Source organism: Cebidichthys violaceus, unplaced genomic scaffold (assembly GCF_023349555.1).
Source record: "Cebidichthys violaceus isolate CVI_PGR_0920_01 unplaced genomic scaffold, fCebVio1.0.p SCAF_1, whole genome shotgun sequence".
Classification (NCBI taxonomy): domain Eukaryota; kingdom Metazoa; phylum Chordata; class Actinopteri; order Perciformes; family Stichaeidae; genus Cebidichthys; species Cebidichthys violaceus.
Window position 1 is genome coordinate 14,429,108 of NW_027176262.1, and position 20,542 is coordinate 14,449,649.

The window sequence follows — 20,542 nt, forward strand, 5'->3', positions numbered from 1 at the left end:
TTGGGTTTTTTTGGGGCTGCCAGATCATGTTAGACCATAAGAGAAGGTGTAGTTGGGGATTTAGGGCTTGATGCAGAGGAGACCGGTGAGTGGTGAGTTGTAAGGAAAAGTGTGTTTTTTTTAGACACAAGGTTAGGCTATGGCAGTGGGGTAGATACATATGTGTATAAATACTTTTTTAGAGTGTGTGTGTGTGTGTGTGTGTGTGTGTCTTGGTAAGCTGAGATGAGGCAGTAATGGCATTAACATCTGTGAATCAGACTCAGAGTTTCCTTCACTGGCACATAACAGCGCAGGACTGTCAGTTGGCACATTGCTAAAGTCTGTGTGTGATCTTCACATCAACAGGCTGAATAGGAAATGTAGAAGTAGGGCAGCACACTGTGTATTTCATGTTGTATATATGAGTCTGCGAGTATATGTCTGTGTGTTATTTTGAGGTCATGCAGCACAGTGGGGTGTTCTCAGAAGGCTCTGTAATTTACTGTCTATTTTTGCCCTGGCACTGGGACAACACACTCCCACTATGCAGACCCCCCCCCCTCTCTATCTCGGGGGGGGGGACCAAACAGTGGAGAAGATGGAAAGAGGGGGAGAAAATAGAATGGACTGGGTCGGTGCATATTCATTGTGGCAAGAAATGTTTTCCTGATGCTCAAAGGCACAGCTGATTAGCATGTCTATAGTGTCAGTAGACTGCAACAAAATGGCTCAAGTTTCAATAATGAGTATTTTTTGTCATGGTATGTGTCAACCATATGAAATTGAATTTAAAATGTACAAGAACGCCAGTGATTATAATGTCAAAAATTATGTTTCCTTCAAAATCAATTGAGCAAAGTGGATGATGAGACTTCGACACCAGAGACTGGTTTGAGTCCTGAGTCACATGGGTGGTTTGTTTGAAGCAACATCATCACTAAGTCGGGGAAGATTCTACAGTCACTCTAGCAGTTTGTGAAGCTGTTATGTATGCCAGGTATCGTGTTTACAACTGTCACAATCCTTATTTTGTGCCTGGAAACTAAAAACAAAGTACAGCTGGGGCTTATAGGAATTGCGATACTTTTGCAGGTATTTGGAAATTAACCAAAGAATTGGACAAACTAAAGTTTTGACCTGATGATGATGCTGAATGAAGGGTCAAGGAATACCTAAAGTTGTTACAATTCATCTTGAGGATGGCTTGGATGTTTGTGCCAATTTTAATGGGAGTCAATACAATAGTTTTTAAGCCGTTTCATTCAACACCACAAATGTTGATATCTCGGCGGTGCTAGAGGAAAAGTCAGGGGATTATTAAATCAGTAGGATTCATCCTCTGGAGACCATGTATGCACAAAGTTTGATGACAGTACTCAATAGTGTGAGATACTTCTGACCTGACAAAATTGGTGAAATGACCGACCAATGCACCAACCAACATCGCTATCCCTTGAACCATTGTGCTATTGAGGCTAAAGAGTAAACATCTTGTCTTTATGTAAACTGTAACCAAGACCCTTTTCCCCAAAAGATAACCATGAAGTAATTATTATCATGTTTTAGTTAACATGAGCGGTAAAACAAATGAAAATATGTTGCCAGTGAATGTTTTGCAGACATGTTTAGTATAAAACATTTGATAACAAGTTGATAATATATCCTCATAGTGTGTTTCTCTCGAAAAGTGTTGATTTCTAAACATAAATTCTCAGAGGCAAAGTAACACGTCAACTCACTTCAACCAAAACTCAGAAGAATAAGAGAGTTAAAAAAAAATGCACTGCTCTACACTGTTCATAGTGATGGATGCCCATACGCTGAATATACATCTGGTCCCACTTTTAATTTACCACAACAGTAGGAGAGTGTGTTAAGGGTCAGCTGTGGCTGCATATGTCATCGCTGAGAGCCAAACATAAACACAGGCCTTTAGTAAGATAGTATACTACATACGAAGATAAGTACATGTGCATGTAGCCAACATATGTAGAATACATGTCACAAACAACATGTGCACACTCACACTGCGGTATTTCAGCGTGCTGCCTCATTATTCCAGGTGCTAATAAATGTGTCAGATACAGCGGTATCAGTTGAGTCAATCCGGGTATTTTGGCTCAAGTTAGAACAATGATTCTGGACCCTAGGGTTGTGTCTACCGCATGGTGCACATGTCCTGTAATTTATCTCCTATCTGATTGGCAAGCAGGGTGTTATTCGGTGAAACTGGAGACTCAGAGCTGGAAGTCAGTCAAGTCAGTCCAGGGGATTTCCTGTTAAGTCAGGCACTGTGTTATTGCAGTTCTGGGCTGCTTGGTTGGAGCTCCGATGGCTTGGGCGGGTTTGGTTGGTACAGGTGAGACAGGAGTGGAAAAAGGGGGGCTGCATCGGCACTGCATGGATCATGAAAACAGATATGCAGGCTGAGCCGGAGAGGGTGAGAACAGGCGCAGCAGGGAATGTGCGAGGAGGCATAGCACTACGCTCAGCGCCCTTCCCTGCTCTCAGTGCCAGGGCATTCCACAGTCTACCTCCCCTCCCTGCCTCCATGACAGAATGATAGATCTGCTCTATCTGCAGATGAATTTATAATACATAGCTAGGCATGGAGAGAGGGGCAAGGGGATAGGGAAGGACAGGCAGGAGGATGTGGAGAGAATAAAGGGAGTAAAGGGATGGATGATTGTACACGTGGCTTCGCACAACTGGACAATTTGGCATACAACCCGCCCTTCATTCCTGTTGAAAGGCAGGCCGGCAAAGGAACGGAGGGCCTGTAGCTGGATGACTGCCATTCTTTCTCAGGTTTAATAAATGCACTTTGTTATGCATCATTTTATTAATAAACCACAGTTGCTTGCCAGTTGTTCTGTATGTAAATGTTTTTATCACATACACTTCATTCAGTCATGCAGTGTTATCTCAAAAAAATGTCAGCTGTGTATTTAATGGAAAGTTCCATATCATGGATGGTGTTAACAGAGTGATGGAGATGAACAGGAAATAAGTCAGAGGCAGAGACTGTTGGCTGATATCACAGAGAGACTACGTTTGTAACCAAAACAGGAACAAAGAAAAGTAACCTGACAAAGACGGGAGGAAACTTTCTGTGTTCATGGCACAACTTCAGAATTATTTCACATAAGAACATATTTATTCATTTAGTATTAGAAGAAATATAGGAAAAGCATTGGGGTTATTCGGGTTGATGGAAGTGAATGGGTGTGATTTGCATTATGACAGCTGTATTGTAACAACCACTTTATCCATCTTATAGCATAACAAACTTTATGTTGTTCAACCTGGGCACAGGCCGAGTAACTAGAGACTGTCCTCACCAGAAAAACGGCAGGATTGGTTGTTTGTTCCAATGCTTAAAACTAACTATTTATGTTTTGCTGACAGCAGTCTACAGGTGTGTTTACACAAAACTTAAAGCAGATTTTCCACATTTTTTTAGTTGCATGAAAACCTTAGCCAGAGAGGTGTCCAGATCAGCAAACACTCATATGTCAAAACATTTTTTGGGAAAGCACAGACAAACAACCAATTTTATACTTTTTGGACAACTGTATATGGTTACAGAAACATTTGTAAAAGAAGTATTAGCTTTTCCTTTTGGCTCCTGCCACAGGAATTCAGCAGTGTGTTGCTATTAGCAGCTGGAGACAAAGCTGTTTTCATTGTAAGTGAATGAAAAGCAAATCTGGGGGTATTTAGGCTGATGGAATACAATAAACTCACCATTAGGCTGTGATGGGAAACAGGTGAGTGTGCGCCAAAGAGCCGCAGGAGCTCCCCTACAGCATGATGGACTGGCTACTGATGGCCATGTTGAAATTGTCTCGGTGGGTTGAATTTGCACTTAATTTCTTGTCATTAAGAATTTTGAACCTTTTTATTGCTGCCCATTCTCACTCCAATGCGTCAAATACTGCAGTTGCTAGGTGCTCCTGAGACAATGATGCTCAATGTACCCCTGTTTTGGACGTGTCATCATATGACTGTTACATGCGTAGTGTCTTTTTAAATAAACTTCTGTCTGCACAGGAAGGTTTAGCCAACAAAATAGTGAGCTTGACATTCAATGACTGACAACTCATGTGACTAGCGAGTGACTTACGAGTCACGACTAACAACTGACTTGACAAAATGTCGATGTTTACTTTAAGTTTCACACAGGACACAAATAGCGGTGTACTGGATGAAAGTCCTGTGTTCGGTTGACCCGTCCTGTGTGGACTATCTCGCACTTTACACCACGTCAATTGCTCTGAGCGTGTAATAAAGACGCAGTTGTGCTACACACATTAAAAAGGTGCCTTCGTGCATTGGTCAGCCGCTGAAGAGCACTGACCAAGCTGTGGTATTTGATGCATTGGTAGTGAGAACGGGTTGTCTATTGACATTTGAATATTCTTCTCTGCTGGAAAATGTTGTCATAATAGGGATCCACTGTAACTGTGAGAAGCCACTTTTCTCCATGATAAGAAACATAAGAGTAAAGATGGTAGGTAAAGTATTGGGTGCGTGAAAATCCCTAGAACCCCTCTAAGCTACCAAAATGTTATAATGTATAATATACATGTACCAACTATTTTTTTTTTCTATTGGGAATGTAGGAAGCATATAGGAATATAAGAACACTTTGTTTTAGTTTTGGGGCGAGGTTGCTGTAAATGGCGTTTTCCTGTTTACACAGATTTGTCTCTTTGTTCTGATTAAATTTTAGCTCTAAATAGAGATTTTCACTCAGTCACATGCAGTCTAACAAGCCCACTCAGGAATTACCAATGTACTTATTTATGTGCTTCAAAGAAAATAACATTACATGCAAAACTTCAAAGTGGCCATGGATATAAATTAGTAGTGATCATTTTGGGGTCTTTAGGGAGTGTGACGATTGAAAGCTATGTATAGTGTCGATGTATTTTCTCTCTGACCCTCATTGTTTTGTCTGTTAAAAGTGAGAGGTTTGAAAGGAAAATGTTACATGGAGTTGGTTTTGACTATTAATTTGAACTCTTCACATCAAAGGATATGGGTGGCAATTTGTACATTTTGCCAGTATTCAACCTCAGTGTCTTCCAGCCCGTAATCAAGACTATGTTCTACCAAAATAATTTATTTAATTACCACAAAATAACCAAAGATTATAATGATGAAACACTGCCATTACCAGGTACAATGGACATTTGACATTAAACATGTTGTAGAAAGGATTTGTTTAGTGGATGAAGTGCATTTTCTAATTTACTATTTACAAAGCTTTACCTTAACTTTAACCTCCCACTAGGTCCTTTTAGTATTCTTTTCTGGAACTCTGATGTTGCGATAACTTGTCCTGTAGGTCAATATACTGCAATTTAATGTGTGGTGGTATTCACAATGCAGGAATGTATTATTACCACAGTCTCAGTCCCACTGTGTATTTTCCATTGAATTCATGAGTTTGTTATAGTCTGGTCTCCACCTGCTTAACTGATGTGTGATAATACAAAATTCCATGATGATTTTACTTTTGTAATTTGCAAACTTAGAAAATATGGATACATCTGTATCATATTGAATTGCCCCCAATTTATATTTTTAATTGGATGAACTATAAGGAAGTTGAACTATACCTTCTTGAATCTGAAACCTCTCCATGCCATGTTGTATATCGACAAATGTTAAAGTTGTGTGCCCTCACTCAATTGTTGAACATTTTGTGTAACAGTGATCCCCAAACACGTGATTTATAGAAGTGAACCAGATGTTAAGGTAGCTCTTTTATGTAATATGAAAATCTTTTAGAAGCATTTGCTTTATCACAAAAATCTCACACTCCTCCCATTATTTTCTCTCTTTTGAAGTGGTAAATTGAGGACAGTTGAGTAAATGTAGTGAGGGTCATTACAGCAATCTGTCCAACACTGATGACGGGTTAACGCTGAAATACAAGTATTTTGGAATGTAGCATTCAGTGTTTAGAAGTTAACAACTGGAATAAGTATGTCACATTTACAATCTGTCAGTAATTAAATACTGCCTTATCCTTGTATTGTTGGTGATAAACGTTTAATTTATGCTAATTACGCAATCAGACAACAGAATGACAAGAAACTTTCCATTTTACCTCTCTGTATAGAGCAAGGGAAACAAACGGCTCTTAAAGAATGTGTTTGATAGAGAGCCATTGGTTTGATTTATTCTGGTTGGCTCATTGTCAGAGAAAGTGTTTGGTTGTCAGTTCAACAACAACAAAAAGTTCAACAAAGTCAAAGTAAAAGTTCAACGGACAAAAACAGAGAAACACTTGTATAGTTGCAGTACTTCAATATTTTGGTTTCAAGGGTTTTCTGGCCAATGTGGCGCCTGACTGTTATTAACTGAAGACAAACTTGCCATATATTTGGTTACCCGGGGGATGTTAATTTCACACTCAGTCCACCTGCAGTGGCTTAAACGTGTCATGTGAAGACTGGATCAGTGAATTGGACAGTGAACAGTTGACCTGACATGCCGTTTCAGGCTTCGTGGCTATTTAGCAAAACACCCAGTCACTAAGACGTCAAATATGCTGCTCAGCTCCAGTTTATTAAGCACTATGAGACACTCCACAGCCATGTTCTTCTACTGAAAGGCCTATAAAGCTGCGGTTATTGGCTGGCCTTGATGAAAACTTGGTGCTATGTACATTAAACTTACCACACTGTTTTGGGTGTCATTATGCATGACATTATCCTGAAGGTGATGATCGTGCTAGTGATGCCACATGTCCTTGAGAATCTGGGAACTTATTATTGCAGTAACACAGGGCATTCCTTCAGGTCACTATCCCTTAGCTGCTGTGTATTATGTACCCATAATCACTTTAAACAGCCTGTTCAAAGGAATAATGGCTGTCATAAAGTGGAGCCAGTGCGTTTTTTTTAATATTTTCTTGGAAGTTGCATACGTAAGAAGCATTATTTCCCTAGATGCCAAAAAAGGATTAGGGTTGGAACCTATTTTTACATTCAAAAAGTGGTTATCAGTGTGGCAGAAATGTGGCTTTGGCTTCCGCCCGAGTCTCTTTTATGTTATGACTCATACAACCCAATCATAAGCATGTATACACAAATTCAATAAATCAAAAAAAGACTCACACAAACCTACCAAGTGGGACATTATTAGAGAAGCACATTGCAATTTAAAAAATATATTTTATAGTTGTTCAAAAACAACTCTGCAGCTTTTGTAAATGAAACAATGTACTCATTGAAGGAACAGCATTACAGTTTTTTAATATACAGTATGTGTTGTAAAAAAATAATAATCTGCGTTTCAATCAAAATATGTTCAGAAATACGTGACCGCTGGTCACTGTTGGTGGGTTATGATTAACACTCTTTCTCCAGTCGGAGTGGTCATTAATTATAGGCTGGATACAACTCACATCCACAATCAGACATACATTTTCATATTGCACAGACAGCCACTCAAACATGAGCTAAGCAACGCATAGTGACCTACATATACAGTATACTTCAGAGTCCTTGAAAAACCCAATGCATGTAGAGGGTGAGTGCAACAGGAAGGGAGACGGGGGGAGAGAGAGTGGGGGGGAGCAAAGAGAACAGATAACAGGAGGAAAGGAAAGGCAATATGTATTGAAATGAGAGCCCAGTAGAAAACAGAGGTAGGCGTGTGTGAGTGTGTGTGCACAGAGGGATGCAGTATATTGGATAAGAACTCTTTGAAAGGGAAACATACTCCAACAGTGTTAATCTGCTCTGTATCTGTATTCCACTGTCATGCTCTCCGCTTTCATCCTATCCTCTCATTACCTCTGTTAATCCCCCCCCCCCCCCCCCCCCCCCCCACACACACACACACACACACACACACACACACACACACACACACACTCCCTCCTTACTCCAGTTAGAGAACTTTTTTATTCTCCCAGGCATCCCAGACACTTTCACATGCAGAATGTAGGTTGTTGTGTCTAAACAGCATTAACCTTATTGTTCTCATACACCTCAGTTATCTATGTCAAGACAACCATGTGAGGACGGAGTTTGAATTCATATCTTTTGGGGTCTGTTTACTAAAAGCTTGCTTTTGTGCGTGAACAATTCTGGCTCAGGGTCGACAGAGGGCCCAAACAGAGAAAAACATGCGATTTCAAATTAAGTCAGCTTATTGTGAATGTGATCTAATATGCACCGATCCAACATTTTCTCTTCTGATAGAGATTCCAAAACCTCAACTCAGAGAATCTCCTGCAATTACTAATCCTATAGCTGTGCTCTTTTAACCAAATCTTGTATTTGAATCCAACTGTGGTGAAAACACATTTTATAATGAAGTTGACTTATAAACTCATTAGAAAGGCGTGTCACTTAATAAGCTCAGTGCATATTCTTAAATATCCAATCAGTACGTTGACAATATAAATGACAGGTATGTACACATATAACATTTAAAGTATAATAGATTGAATTGAATTGAATATTTTTTTACTTGGTAGACACTACAGCCTTCACTGCTGATTAAACTTAGCAATGTTATAGATGTGCGCTATAAAGCAGCTTTTCCTAGTTGGCCTGGATGAACATTAGTTTCAAGTTGTTGTTGAGCAGCATCATCTTTACGAAAACCCTCCTGAATTGCATTGGAGTTTTATTTGTGCATATCTGTGATATTGTTCAGTTCCTTGGGTGCATGTTTCCGATGTATTTGCTGTTATTTCCTGTCTCAATTCAAGAAGGCAGGTTTGACATAGTCAGATTCGGCCAATAGTGTTGTTACTATTGTTTTCCACATCATCCAGTGTTGCTTCCATCCACACCACGGCAAGAACATCAGGAGAATGCATTTGCTGGTTACAGTTATCGGCTCAACACACACAGCACTGCTGTTGCTTTAGAAGTGGTGGTAGGCATATTTTTTAAGTTTGTAGCGAGCAAGGATTGCCGTTTCCCACTGCTGGTTCGAGCTTCATACATGGCGCACAGCTATGAGTGCTTATCGATCCTGCCTTTTTTTTTATAACCATGACCTAAATCTTTTGCAAACTTTAGCTAAGCAGTTTTAGTTAACCAAACCAATGAGCTGGCAGAATATATGAGTAATGTTTAGTTAATTTTTGAAACCACTGATAAACCGCTTTTTTTCACCTTTTAACCTTTTGTTGTTTAAAAGTAGAGGAACTTGTAAGATAGAAAAAATTATGATAAATATATAAAATAGCAAACTATTTAAGTCCAGTACAGACCCAACAGAAGTGGAATGCTTTGTCATCAACTTAACTCTACGAAAAAAATACATATTTTATTATATTATATTATGTAAAATATAGATTTTATTATATTAACATTCCATTATATCAAATATAGATTTTATCATATTATATTACAATATATTACACTACATTACGTTACAAGATTATTACTTAAACCCATTGAACGTTTGAATTTTTTCCAGGCTGAGAGTTTCTTTTTTTTCTTCCTCTCAGATACTTTCAGCACCTCAAGATTTGGTAAATCAGGGAGGGCATACTTCTCCTGCTTCCTGGTCCTGTCTTGGTTCTCTTCTTTGACCTTGTCAAGTTCAGTTCGGAGGCCCTGACTGACCTCCTCAGCCTGGAGCTTAGTGACCTGCTCCTGGTTGGTTGAGGCCTGTTTTTCTTTCAGGTCCTCCAAGTCTTTGAAATACATCTTCCCTTTCTCAGAAGCGTTGACCTTCAGGAGGGAAATGACTGAGCCGGCTAATACGGTGTAGTTCAGCTGTCTGGCTTGGTCCTGGTTGTACCAGGTGCCCCGGGGCCTCCTGTTGTTTCTGCCCTGCTCCATTTATTAGCTGGTAGACAAATACACAAGGGTCTTTTAAAAATGCAGTCTGTCACAGATTAACAGATCTGTCTCTATTGGTGGTTTATCTCAGTTGAAAATTCTTTTTCTTTCAAAATGGTTTGTTTCAGTCCAAGATTCCTTCTCTGTCACAATGGTGTGTCTCGATCAAAAGGTTGTTTCGGACTGACTGGAAACACAAGAGTCCCTCATATATATATATATATATATATATATATATGCAGTACATTGAATATAAAAATGTTTTAATGTCATGGCCAACTGTACGTAGCTCCGCTTCCAGCTTGCTTTGGTGCTGATTGTATAATGTTGGGATCGCAGTTTGGCTGAAGTATTTTCGCCCCGGTAAGACTTGCTCTGAACCCGTCTTTCTCGACTGTCTGTAGCGGGACCATGTCCTTGTAGAGGTGGATCGTTATTGCGTTCGTAATGTCGCTCCACCGCTTGCTTTTCTTGTCTTATGCAGTGCCTCGAGCAAATGCCTCTTCAAGCGTTGTCTGACTCTTTGGCTTCACTGTTTCACTAGCGCTAACGTTACTGGTTGACGGCCTCGAAAAAAACTTCCAAACAGTAGACACAGCTCCTCTCTTGGGCACACATTGTATTGGTGCATCTCTCTTTGTTCATCCTGCATCACTCTTTTCTGCTCTTTAATGTAACGTTACTGTAGCGACGGAGCCTCTCCCAGCTGTTAACAGACTAGCTAACGGGCAAACTAGCGAGCTGTTCCCAGCATGCCGTTCAGAGGTGTACTTTTAAAAATGTACAATTATTAGTGTTACAAATTGTTAATGTGTGACAAACTGTTGTGTGCCCTGGTATATTAATTGTTGTGTTATAAAGTTATAACCATAACTTAGGGGTCCCTCTCAATACACAACTAGCGTTAGCTCCGACCCTAGTGCTTTTAGCGGCAAACAATATTGCTGCCTGTTGAAGAGTTACAGCAGTTGTTTCAGCTATGCATCATGCGGGAATTTAAAACCCAGCACTAGGGATATTACTTACCTTTACATGTTACACACGTTAAAACCTGTCACTAACTAACCAGTTATTGTACACTAAAAATCTCAACCTGACCAAAAGTCAGATAACGTGCACAACATAAGACGTGAAAAATGATATCACTCTAATATCAGTCTACAAATTCGCTCTGTTACTAATTTCGGTGACATCCAAAGCATTTCTATGTTTTCATTTCAGAGTAACTGTCGGCTGTAATTGGTGTTAACCCTAGCTGTTAACATTTCAGTGTCCGTTTTAATACGTTTGTTTTTAACGTCACCTCGACATTATAGCCTTGTTTGCGCAACAGTCCGTCGCCTAATTTTAATTACTGACTCATTTTTATTAGTAATATGTGGGATGTTGGCTAAAAAATAGCTAAAGTTAGTTGACATATATTACAACACGTGCAAGTTGGCTAGCTAGCTGACTGGACAAAATGTTTTGCAATGTTGGACTTATTGGATTTGACAGTCAATGTATCGACAATGGTGTCATAAAACATGTACATACACTGATAACGGGCAGATTATATAAAATGAAAGCAGATGCAACCTACCTGTTAAAAATCACGCTACAATCTAGGCTGCTTTGAGGTAAGATGGCCAACAGAAGTCCGGTGTCACTTCCGCTTCTGAACGATTCCATTTCTCGAAATGTATACGTAAACCAATATCCTACATTTTAACTAATTGAATCTTGCTCGTTTCACAGCGAGCCATTTTCAAACCATATTCATATGTTTTAAACCAGGTATGCCCGAGGGTCCCCCATTTGGACGCAGAGTACATAAAAACTTAGAGAGTTTTGTGTTAAAAGTAACTGGCAGAGAACCCACGAAGAACGAATATAATGATGTTATAGTTCTGCAGAAACCTCAGCGTCCAGGGAACAACATGAACTCGGTCACTTCTACATGAGACAAACACATCTCCCATCAGCCAAGCAAACAAATAACAAAATATCATAAATCATACTCGATATGACTGGAAAAGACCGGAGAAAACAGCTGCTACACTCCGTTAGCAACGTGCTACCTACGAACATGCAGCATGAAAAAGCACGTCCGCTTGACGGAGATTACGGACATATCTTCCATTTCTCTCTCCGGTAAACCATCGCAGAGATATTCAACTTCGAACACAAAAAGTCACACAGCTTTCATCGAATATTGTACTCACTTTTGGTCGAATCTCAGCGAAAAAATGAAATATCTCCGTACTTCCACTGCTTGGTATGTCCAGCTGCATGTGCTCCGTGTGAATCCGTTCGATTCGTGTCTCTCCGACACTCCTCAGCTTCTTGGGAGGGTTGGAAGCTCAACAAATTAGATTTCAGATCTGCCATCAGATGGGACGTTTATCATTCCCATTGGCTAATAGTGCTGTCAATCATCTAGCTTTTAATTCCAGGCAATTCTATTGGCTCCTACGGTTCGAAGGAGGTCTCAATGGTGAAAATTGGAGAAAGGGGGGCTGAGATACAGCCCTGAACAGAGAGAGTGGGCTGAATCTGAAGCAGTATGTGACCATAAACTAAACAACTAAAAAGGGCTTAGAAAGAGCTTAAAACACTCAAAAAAGGTCCAATCTTCTGTCTTTTGATTCATTGAACATCACAGTGATACATAGAAGTGATATAGAGTGTTTTTGAATTTAAAAAATACTTTTTTATTCAAATATTGGAATATTTAATCAGTTTTTTAATTTTATATGCTCTATATTTTATAAATGTTTCACTGTATCTATGTATAACTGTGTATAGAGAGCCTTTATCAGTTGTTATAAGAGCTGGGAATATTTTAAATCTTGGATTTCCATAATTTCCAAAAACCAATATCCTGAAATTGCTGTTTTTCCAGGGCGAGTTTTAGAATTTTCCAAGTTGTGCTGTGTTCCATCCTTATCTTATGTTAACCTGTAACATGTATACTGATAGTTCCATGATTTTTCACATCTCAAAAATATATTAAATTTTTTTTTTTTTTTTTTATTTAATTATACACTTAATTAGGTATTTCTTATCTTTATTCGAGCTGAGGCCTGCAAATAGGCCTCGTTTGATTCAATTGAATTGTTTTCAAAATTAACAGATTCATGCTGATTTTAAGGAATTTCAATAAATATATTTTGAAAATATCAGTATTTAAATAAATTAAATAGATGAAAATACTTAATAATAAACTATGCCATGATTCATTTTTATGTAAGTAACTATAGCACTTTGCAGATCCGTTAATAGAATATGTATTTAGTTTCTCACTAAAGATACACCATACCTGCTTCATCACATAGCTCAGCCTAAACAGGACATTATGTCAGAAAGCTTTTCACATTGCCATGAAGTAAGCAGTTAACACTCAGCCAGCAGCTATTAACTTTGTCTGGCTCTATTCATGAGCAAGTTCTCCCTTGAAACATCTCTTCTAAATGTTTCTCTGTCCTCAGAGAGGCCACCATTTCTACATCCATCTGTGGATACGCTGCCTCAGCAGAGACACAAACACACACACACACACACACACACACACACACACACACACACACATCCATCTTTAAACATGCTGCATCAGCATGGAGACATGACACAACATCATCAGAGCCAAAATACATACAAGGGCATGCAGGAATAGCCTTTCACAACATGCACTCATCTCTCTTTCACTTTTTGGCACCCTTCATTTTTTCACTTTAATCCTCCACTTATCAAACCATAATGTTGCCTCAATTTCTCTTCATGCAAATTTGTCTCCAAATATGAGAGAGTTTTCTCGCATTACACCTGTGTTTTCGTACAGGGTTTAAAGAACTCTGGACATTTAGGCAGTCTGAAGGTAATATCAGCATTTCTGCGGGCTGAGTCATGATGTCCCATTGCTGCTCCTGCTGCTGTTGTGAACAGAATATCTAATTAATTATGGCCTGATCCATTTCTGTTAGTCTGTCTCACCCCATTTTCCCCTCACCAATCTAACTCCCTGAGTTCTCCAAGTACACACGTTTTCTTCTACCTCACTGTCTTCTGACTGCTTTCAAAGCATTTGCAATTATTTGAGAGTGATGCGGTAAAGAAAACATTTACATTAGACTGCAGACAAGGTGTACAAGATTGGAGGGAGAAGTAGATGAAGAGTGGGAGCAACCAAGCATTAGTTCACTCGAGGAAAACCAGTCGTCTGCCAACTTGTACACCTGATTTTGTGTGTCGCGCGGCACCGTAAGTCCGTCTACCCCTGTCTTGTCTTGTCTCCATCTCCTCTTCCCCTCTTTTGGTCACTGACCCTCTGCTTCATCTGATCTCAGGAGTTCAGGCGTTAGTCGCACCACTCATGTGTAATCCTCTCTACTTTCAATCCGGAACAAAGCACACAAACTGTTACGCTCCACTGCAGTCACCCACACACACAGTGACACACACTGATCTCAGTAAAGCAGTAAGAGTCCTGTGAAATCTTGAGCATTCACCTCAGGTAGGTAATCCTGTTAGAGTGGCTTTGGTGCCTGGTTAATGGCAGTGCAGTCTGCAACAGGCTGGAATTTGGAGTCTGCCCAATAACACAGCAGTGAGTAACTTGCCCATTTTCAATTGATTATGTATGCGTGTGGCATTATGAAAGCCATTGCATGATAGCTCTCAAATCATGACGTAATGGAACGATGAAATTAATTAGAATGGGATAGGAGAGAGTTTGGATGATCAAAGTAAAACCAAAGGGCTGACGAGTAAAGTCAAAAGTGACCTGAAGTGTGAGACACAACATGTTTACTTTATAATCATGAAACTACAAACTTAACATAGGCTACATAAATTGTCATAGAATCTCTTCTCCACCTACTGCTCAGCATAAATAAAAATATGCTTGTATGTATACAATTTGTTAGTAGGAAGTCCAGCTTGATTAATGCAACTATATGCAACACCAGACACATTAATACTTTACATTATAAACAAAATTTGATTTTAGATTTGTAATTTGTTTAAGTTTTGCAAACGTTTCTTACTGCCAAATGACCTCCATTCCTGAGGGAGTGCAGTAAATAAAGACTCGACTGAGAACGACTTCCGTCTCTGAGCCCGTCATTACCATGTTTGTTGTTTTATTTCCCCCACCCCTCCAACAGTTATTAACATGCATTCATGAATTTACTCATTGCCCTCATCACTCACTCCTTTAATTAGAAAATAATCAGAGTTGGATGAGAGGTTCATTAAATCTCATCCTTGAGAGCCATCAGCCGCAAACATGGGAGTGGGATATTTATCACGCTTATGAAAAGAACTCAGATGCCTCCTCTCACTTTGTTTCCTCTGTCAAGACCGAACATTGGTTTGGAGGACAGAATCAACAGACTTAGACAGAGAAATGGACAAGTGATGAAGCCAAAGAAAAGAAAGGATTGTAATGGAAGGGAGCAATAAAGTGCAAGATTGGGAGGGAAGTACAGAAGGCGAGGGAGTGGGGGAAGGAGGGGGAGAAAAAAAGAGAGAGAGATCATTAGAGAAGTGCTAATTAACAGAAACCACACCGTTTAGCAGCACTTTGTCTCCATGCAATATTGATCTTTCATGACCAGTATGGAGTGGATGTTTTTTGCTGCTTTCACCATGCTCTTTACATCTTTCTTCCTACAAACGTTAATGCATCAACTCTGTATCACAGTCTTACAGCGACTTTCGCCCATTCGTTTTGGGTTGTTTTTTTTCCCGCGAAACATGCAAGTCATGCAACTCTGCAGCAAAAACAAAAAAGCTGTGACACAAATGACCCAAGTACCCAATTTGGTTTGCGGAAATGCCTGCTTCAGTAATTGCATCATCATGACATTAAATATGAGGCAAAGAATGTGTCTGCAGTGACAGGCGGACACAGGAGGGCGTCAACATGCAGATAAAAGCCAGAAAGGAAAAGAGACTGTGCAGTAACGGAATGGAGTGAGAGAGAGTGAAAGAGTGATGGATGGTTGCAAAGACATCAAATGGTGTAACATGGACAGCGATGGACAGATGGAGAGGAAAGAAAAGCAGATAGATGGTGTCTGTGTGAGGAGAAAGTAATAACAGAGGAGGAGAGCGTGGAAGTGAACGGGAGTCGTGTCAGTCGCCTGTTTGACGCGCGCAAGATTGAAGAATGTCTGTAATATCCCTTTATTGTTATAGTGCATGTTGCAGGGCTTGCTGTTGGACATTGTGATTCTTCAAAAAGGCTATAACTGGATTACAGCGGTATCGGGCTCAGCCATCAGAGAGAAACAGCAGCTGTGTTGTGTTGGGTCTGCCGACAGCACTCTCTCTGTCACCGCGCTGGCTCTCACTGCAGCTTTCCTGCTGATATTCAAAGTCTAGACTGCACTACATATCAAAAGAATATGTGTTCTAAATGACATTGCCATCAAAGCTTCAATATAAAAAAAATATTTAAGCTTTAATTCAATATAAAAAAAATATTTAAGCTTTAATTCAATTTCAGGCCACATTATTATCTGACCTTTGCTCTTTTTAATTTGATTTTGGCTCCTGATATACAACACTGCTTTTGTAACTACATACAGTACGTGGCAGCAGCATCTTTGACAACGGATGAGTCCACTTTGAGAGAGGCTGAGGGAAGGTGATCACCCCACTCTTTGCTTAAGTGGTACAAGCCGACTTTGATCAATGTGGATCGATGTGGATGAGGGTGCAGCCGGATGGCACGATGGCCCTCTGCTCTGTCGCGGTGTGTGTATGTGTGTGGGGGAGGGAGAGGATTAAGAAGCACTGTGTCATGCTTCTCTACATGATGTATCGTGCCATCAAAACATATCCTTAACCTTTCAATGACTCCGTCTCTGCCTATTATGTCTCCTTGTCTCTCACTTTCGCAGGAAAATGTGTAACTTCAGCATGAGAACATCAATAAATTGATGGATCTTACATCAAATTCTGAAATTTCTTTTCATCCGTTTCTTGTTGCATTGTTGTTATTATTTTGTTTTTGTTTCAGTTTTGGGGTCAGGCTTCAGTTTGAGGGTTTTCCAGCTCTGCAGTTTTTGGTGGTACAAAGGATTACATGCTGTAGCTCTGTATTACTGATATTTCCTTTTGTGTTTTTAGCTTTGACGGTGTGTTTTAAAAAATGAAGTGTGTGCCTTGGGCATGTCTGTGCATTGCTCTGTGTGTGTGCTTGCGGGAGGTATCATCACTTTATGGAGTAATTAATGCTAATCCTCTCTTATCGGCTTTAACCTCGAGGCAATGACACTAGCTGCTGATGCCAGTACAGTGACACCCTTCGTTGGAGTAGAATAGGACTGTGTGTGTGTGTGTGTGTGTGTGTGTGTGTGTGTGTGTGTGTGTGTGTGTGCGCGCACAAGTGCAGACATAGCACGTGTGCATGCAAGAAAAGATGTCTCTACTGGTGTCTGACAACCTTCTCCCACTCTGTGAGTTGAGAGCCCGAGGGTGCGGTCTAGTGATTATCTGCCATGTCCTCCATGACTCATCAAAAATAAAATAGAATAGAACATTCCAGCCCTCTGACTCTACTGCATCTGATCCTGACTCGTTTCATCTGGAGAAAAAAACATTGTCATTTGATACTAAATCCCTCCTACGATCACTACACATATACAAAGCAGGCACATTAAAAATGTCTGTGCACTCATGCGGCTGTGTCTTATTGTTTGTGTCCACTCAAGCAGACACTCAGGGCAGCGTTGTCCCCTTTGCCAACAGCTTTTCTATTGTGTTCACGTCTTCATCTTTTCCTTTTCTGATTTTTTTATTTATTTATTTGCCCATCTCTTAAAGAACATGTATTGACTTATATAATAGCTTTGGCGCAAAGGAGATCGAAACATGAAAAAAGGTAAGATGTAATAAAAAAAAATAAAAAAAGAGGTCTATTCCCATCAGCCAGTGAGGCCCATACATCTCCAGAATGAGCATTACAAAGATGGGCAGAAAATAATTAGGCCTAAAAGCTGTTGAATCCTCTGTGCCTGTTCACCAGTCTTCCATTAAGATGTTTTTAATGGGTCTGCTCTGCCTGCCTCCTTGGCACAGTGAATGGGAGATAAAACTGAATTAAACTACATTTTAGCGATTGTAAATAGAGAACGCTTAGGCTGAGAGTGAAGGTAAGATGAAGACAGAAAGAAAAAGATGAACAGATAGATGATAGAGGAAGAGGGTTAATTGAAAGAGAAATAGAGAAGACGGGCCAGATCTCAGGGGCTGTGGCTCTCTCGACATCACTATCTGTGTGTGTGTGTGTGTGTGTGTGTGTGTGTGTGTGTGTGTGTGTGTGTGTGTGTGTGCGTTTGAGGGGAGATAGTGTTGTAGACCTAATAAGAACAAAGCTAATTAGAAACTTTGCCTTGCACAATTCCATGGCGTTCCCACAGGAGTCAGGACAACACCTACTGCACCCTCCAGAGAGAGAGGGGGAGAAGCACTCTCTACAAACTTTTTCTTTTTCACGATCTAGCTGATTTTTGTCTCGGCTATATGCTGCTGACTATGTGACTTTGACATCATATTCAATCTTTTTATCACCAACTTCATTTCTTTAAAAGCAAATTGTTATGCCTTTGGCTGGAACCCACCCAATGTGCCCAATGCTTTTTGATGTGTTGCATGTATGTGATAGTTAGACAGGGTTATGGGTTTTGTTTATTTTATTTAGTCAAACTCTGAGTTAGGAATTGCGTGTATTTATTTGACTTAAGCAGCATTCTCAGGTCTTTTGTCCTTTGTACAGTAGTTCCCCTCAGTTGTAAGTTATCAATCAAATAAATAACTTTATCTGGTTTTATATTTCTTTGCTTTTCCCTCAAGAACTGGGTCGTACCATTCCTGCTGACTTTTCTGACCAAGGGGAATGCTCACTGTCAAAGCAGTCAGCAACCCTCAAGGGTTCAGAGCTGCCTCTCTGTGAAATATGCAAGTGCTAGAGAAGTTATAATGCAAAAAAGTGTTCTTGCATTTTCCCGAGATGGTAACCCCCACTGCTAGCCACTTAAATAGCCAATACACTTGCGACATTACATATATTTGGATTGCTTTGCTTGCACATTGCTAGCCTGTATACATCCATTGTCTATACCAGTGTATCATTTGCAGGGTGGCAGGGCAAAAAGCAAGGTGAGAAAAAAGTTGATGGGAGTCTATCACAGGGCTAATATATAATGACAAAAATGCATTCAAACCCACAAGAAATTTAGGAAATAGAGATCTAGACCTCACATGTTTGAAGAGTTATATATACAATATATAAATGAATTGATCGATTGAATTGACATGTATGGGTTCATCTTGGGCTCTTGGAACTGGTGATAGGCATTTCTTCACTATTTCCTGGCACTTAAATGATTCATTAACTAATTGAGAAATTAAGGAAAAAATATTAATCAATCGGTGGAAAATAATGTTTTTTCAATCTCCCTTATATTACATTGCTAGTTTGATAACATAAAGCGGATAACCACTAGAAATCATAAATAAAACACCTAATTATTAGTTTAATATGGGCTACTTGAACCAGACATGTAAGCCATGTATAGTAGTGGATAACAAACACAGGCCAGGCCAGCTGACAGTGGCAGAGTGCTGCCATGATGGCTAATGATTTTGCCCTCATCATTAGCTTCCTGTGCTAACGATTTTGTACCCTCACCCATCCAAAACATGCTAACACCCTGCCATTCTAAGTAGTGCTTTTTCATGTTGTAATTGGTGTGTTGGCTAATTGAGCACTACGGCTAAAAGCTTTCCGCAGACTGAACGTCATTTGTGACGTGAAGAAGCTTCACTTTCTAAGCAATGTTTTTCTGTGAAATGATCAGCTGTTTTATTTCAGTTATAGTTTGATCTCGCTGTGTTGCGTCGCCTCCCTCTATCATTGTCTGTGATTCTTCTGTCCACATATCCATCTTTGTCATTGTCTCAATGGCTTATCCCTCTGCCCAGTTAAATCAGGTTTTAAGGTCATTAACTGATCCATGCTATTGCACTAATGCACCGGGAGTGTTCCAGATTTGATAAATGATCGGAAAAAGATAATGAGACTTAAATAGACATCTGGTATTAGCAGTGGCACACACACGGTGAGAGAAGACAAAGAACACTGGATGTTTTTCTCATTTGACTTCAAGGAAAAAAACATGTTTGTCATCAGGTTGACTTCCTAACATTTAGCATAATGGGTCAGTGGTTTGCAGCTGATGTGTATTGCTTAATAAATGTGCTGTATGCATGTGTGTGTGTGTGTGTGTGTGTGTGTGTGTGTGTGTGTTTTATTGGCCAGTCTGGCAGCACTCTCAGTCCTCAGACAGGCCATTCTTTGTGCTCCATCTGATGTCATAATTTGTCTGACGTTTGCTTGCCAACAGGAACCTTTGGTCAAGAAAGAGCATGCTTGTGTGTGTGTGTGTGTGTGTGTGTGCGCTTGTGTATTCTCATCACGGCCCTCATCCAGACAGCATTTTCTTGATTGATGTCGTCTTTAGGAGCAGGAGGGAGACAGGGTGCCAATGGGAGGGAATTAATAATGTACAAGGGTTTGGGACAGTAGCGTCCGGACTTGAGCTCTACAGTTATCACACTGGTCACGATATTCGGTAGTCTGAGGGGAGTGCAGACACAGTGGTTGCAGAGAGAGAGAGAGAGAGAGAGAGAGAGAGAGAGAGAGAGAGAGAGAGAGAGAGAGAGAGAGAGAGAGAGAGAAAGAG

General features: G+C 40.0%; 1 protein-coding gene across 9 annotated transcripts in view; it reads left to right on the forward strand.

Annotated features, from left to right (window-relative positions):
* LOC137873708 (muscleblind-like protein 1) overlaps positions 1-20,542 on the forward strand; it is a 68,023-nt gene that overhangs the window by 20,125 nt on the left and 27,356 nt on the right. The window lies entirely within an intron of this gene.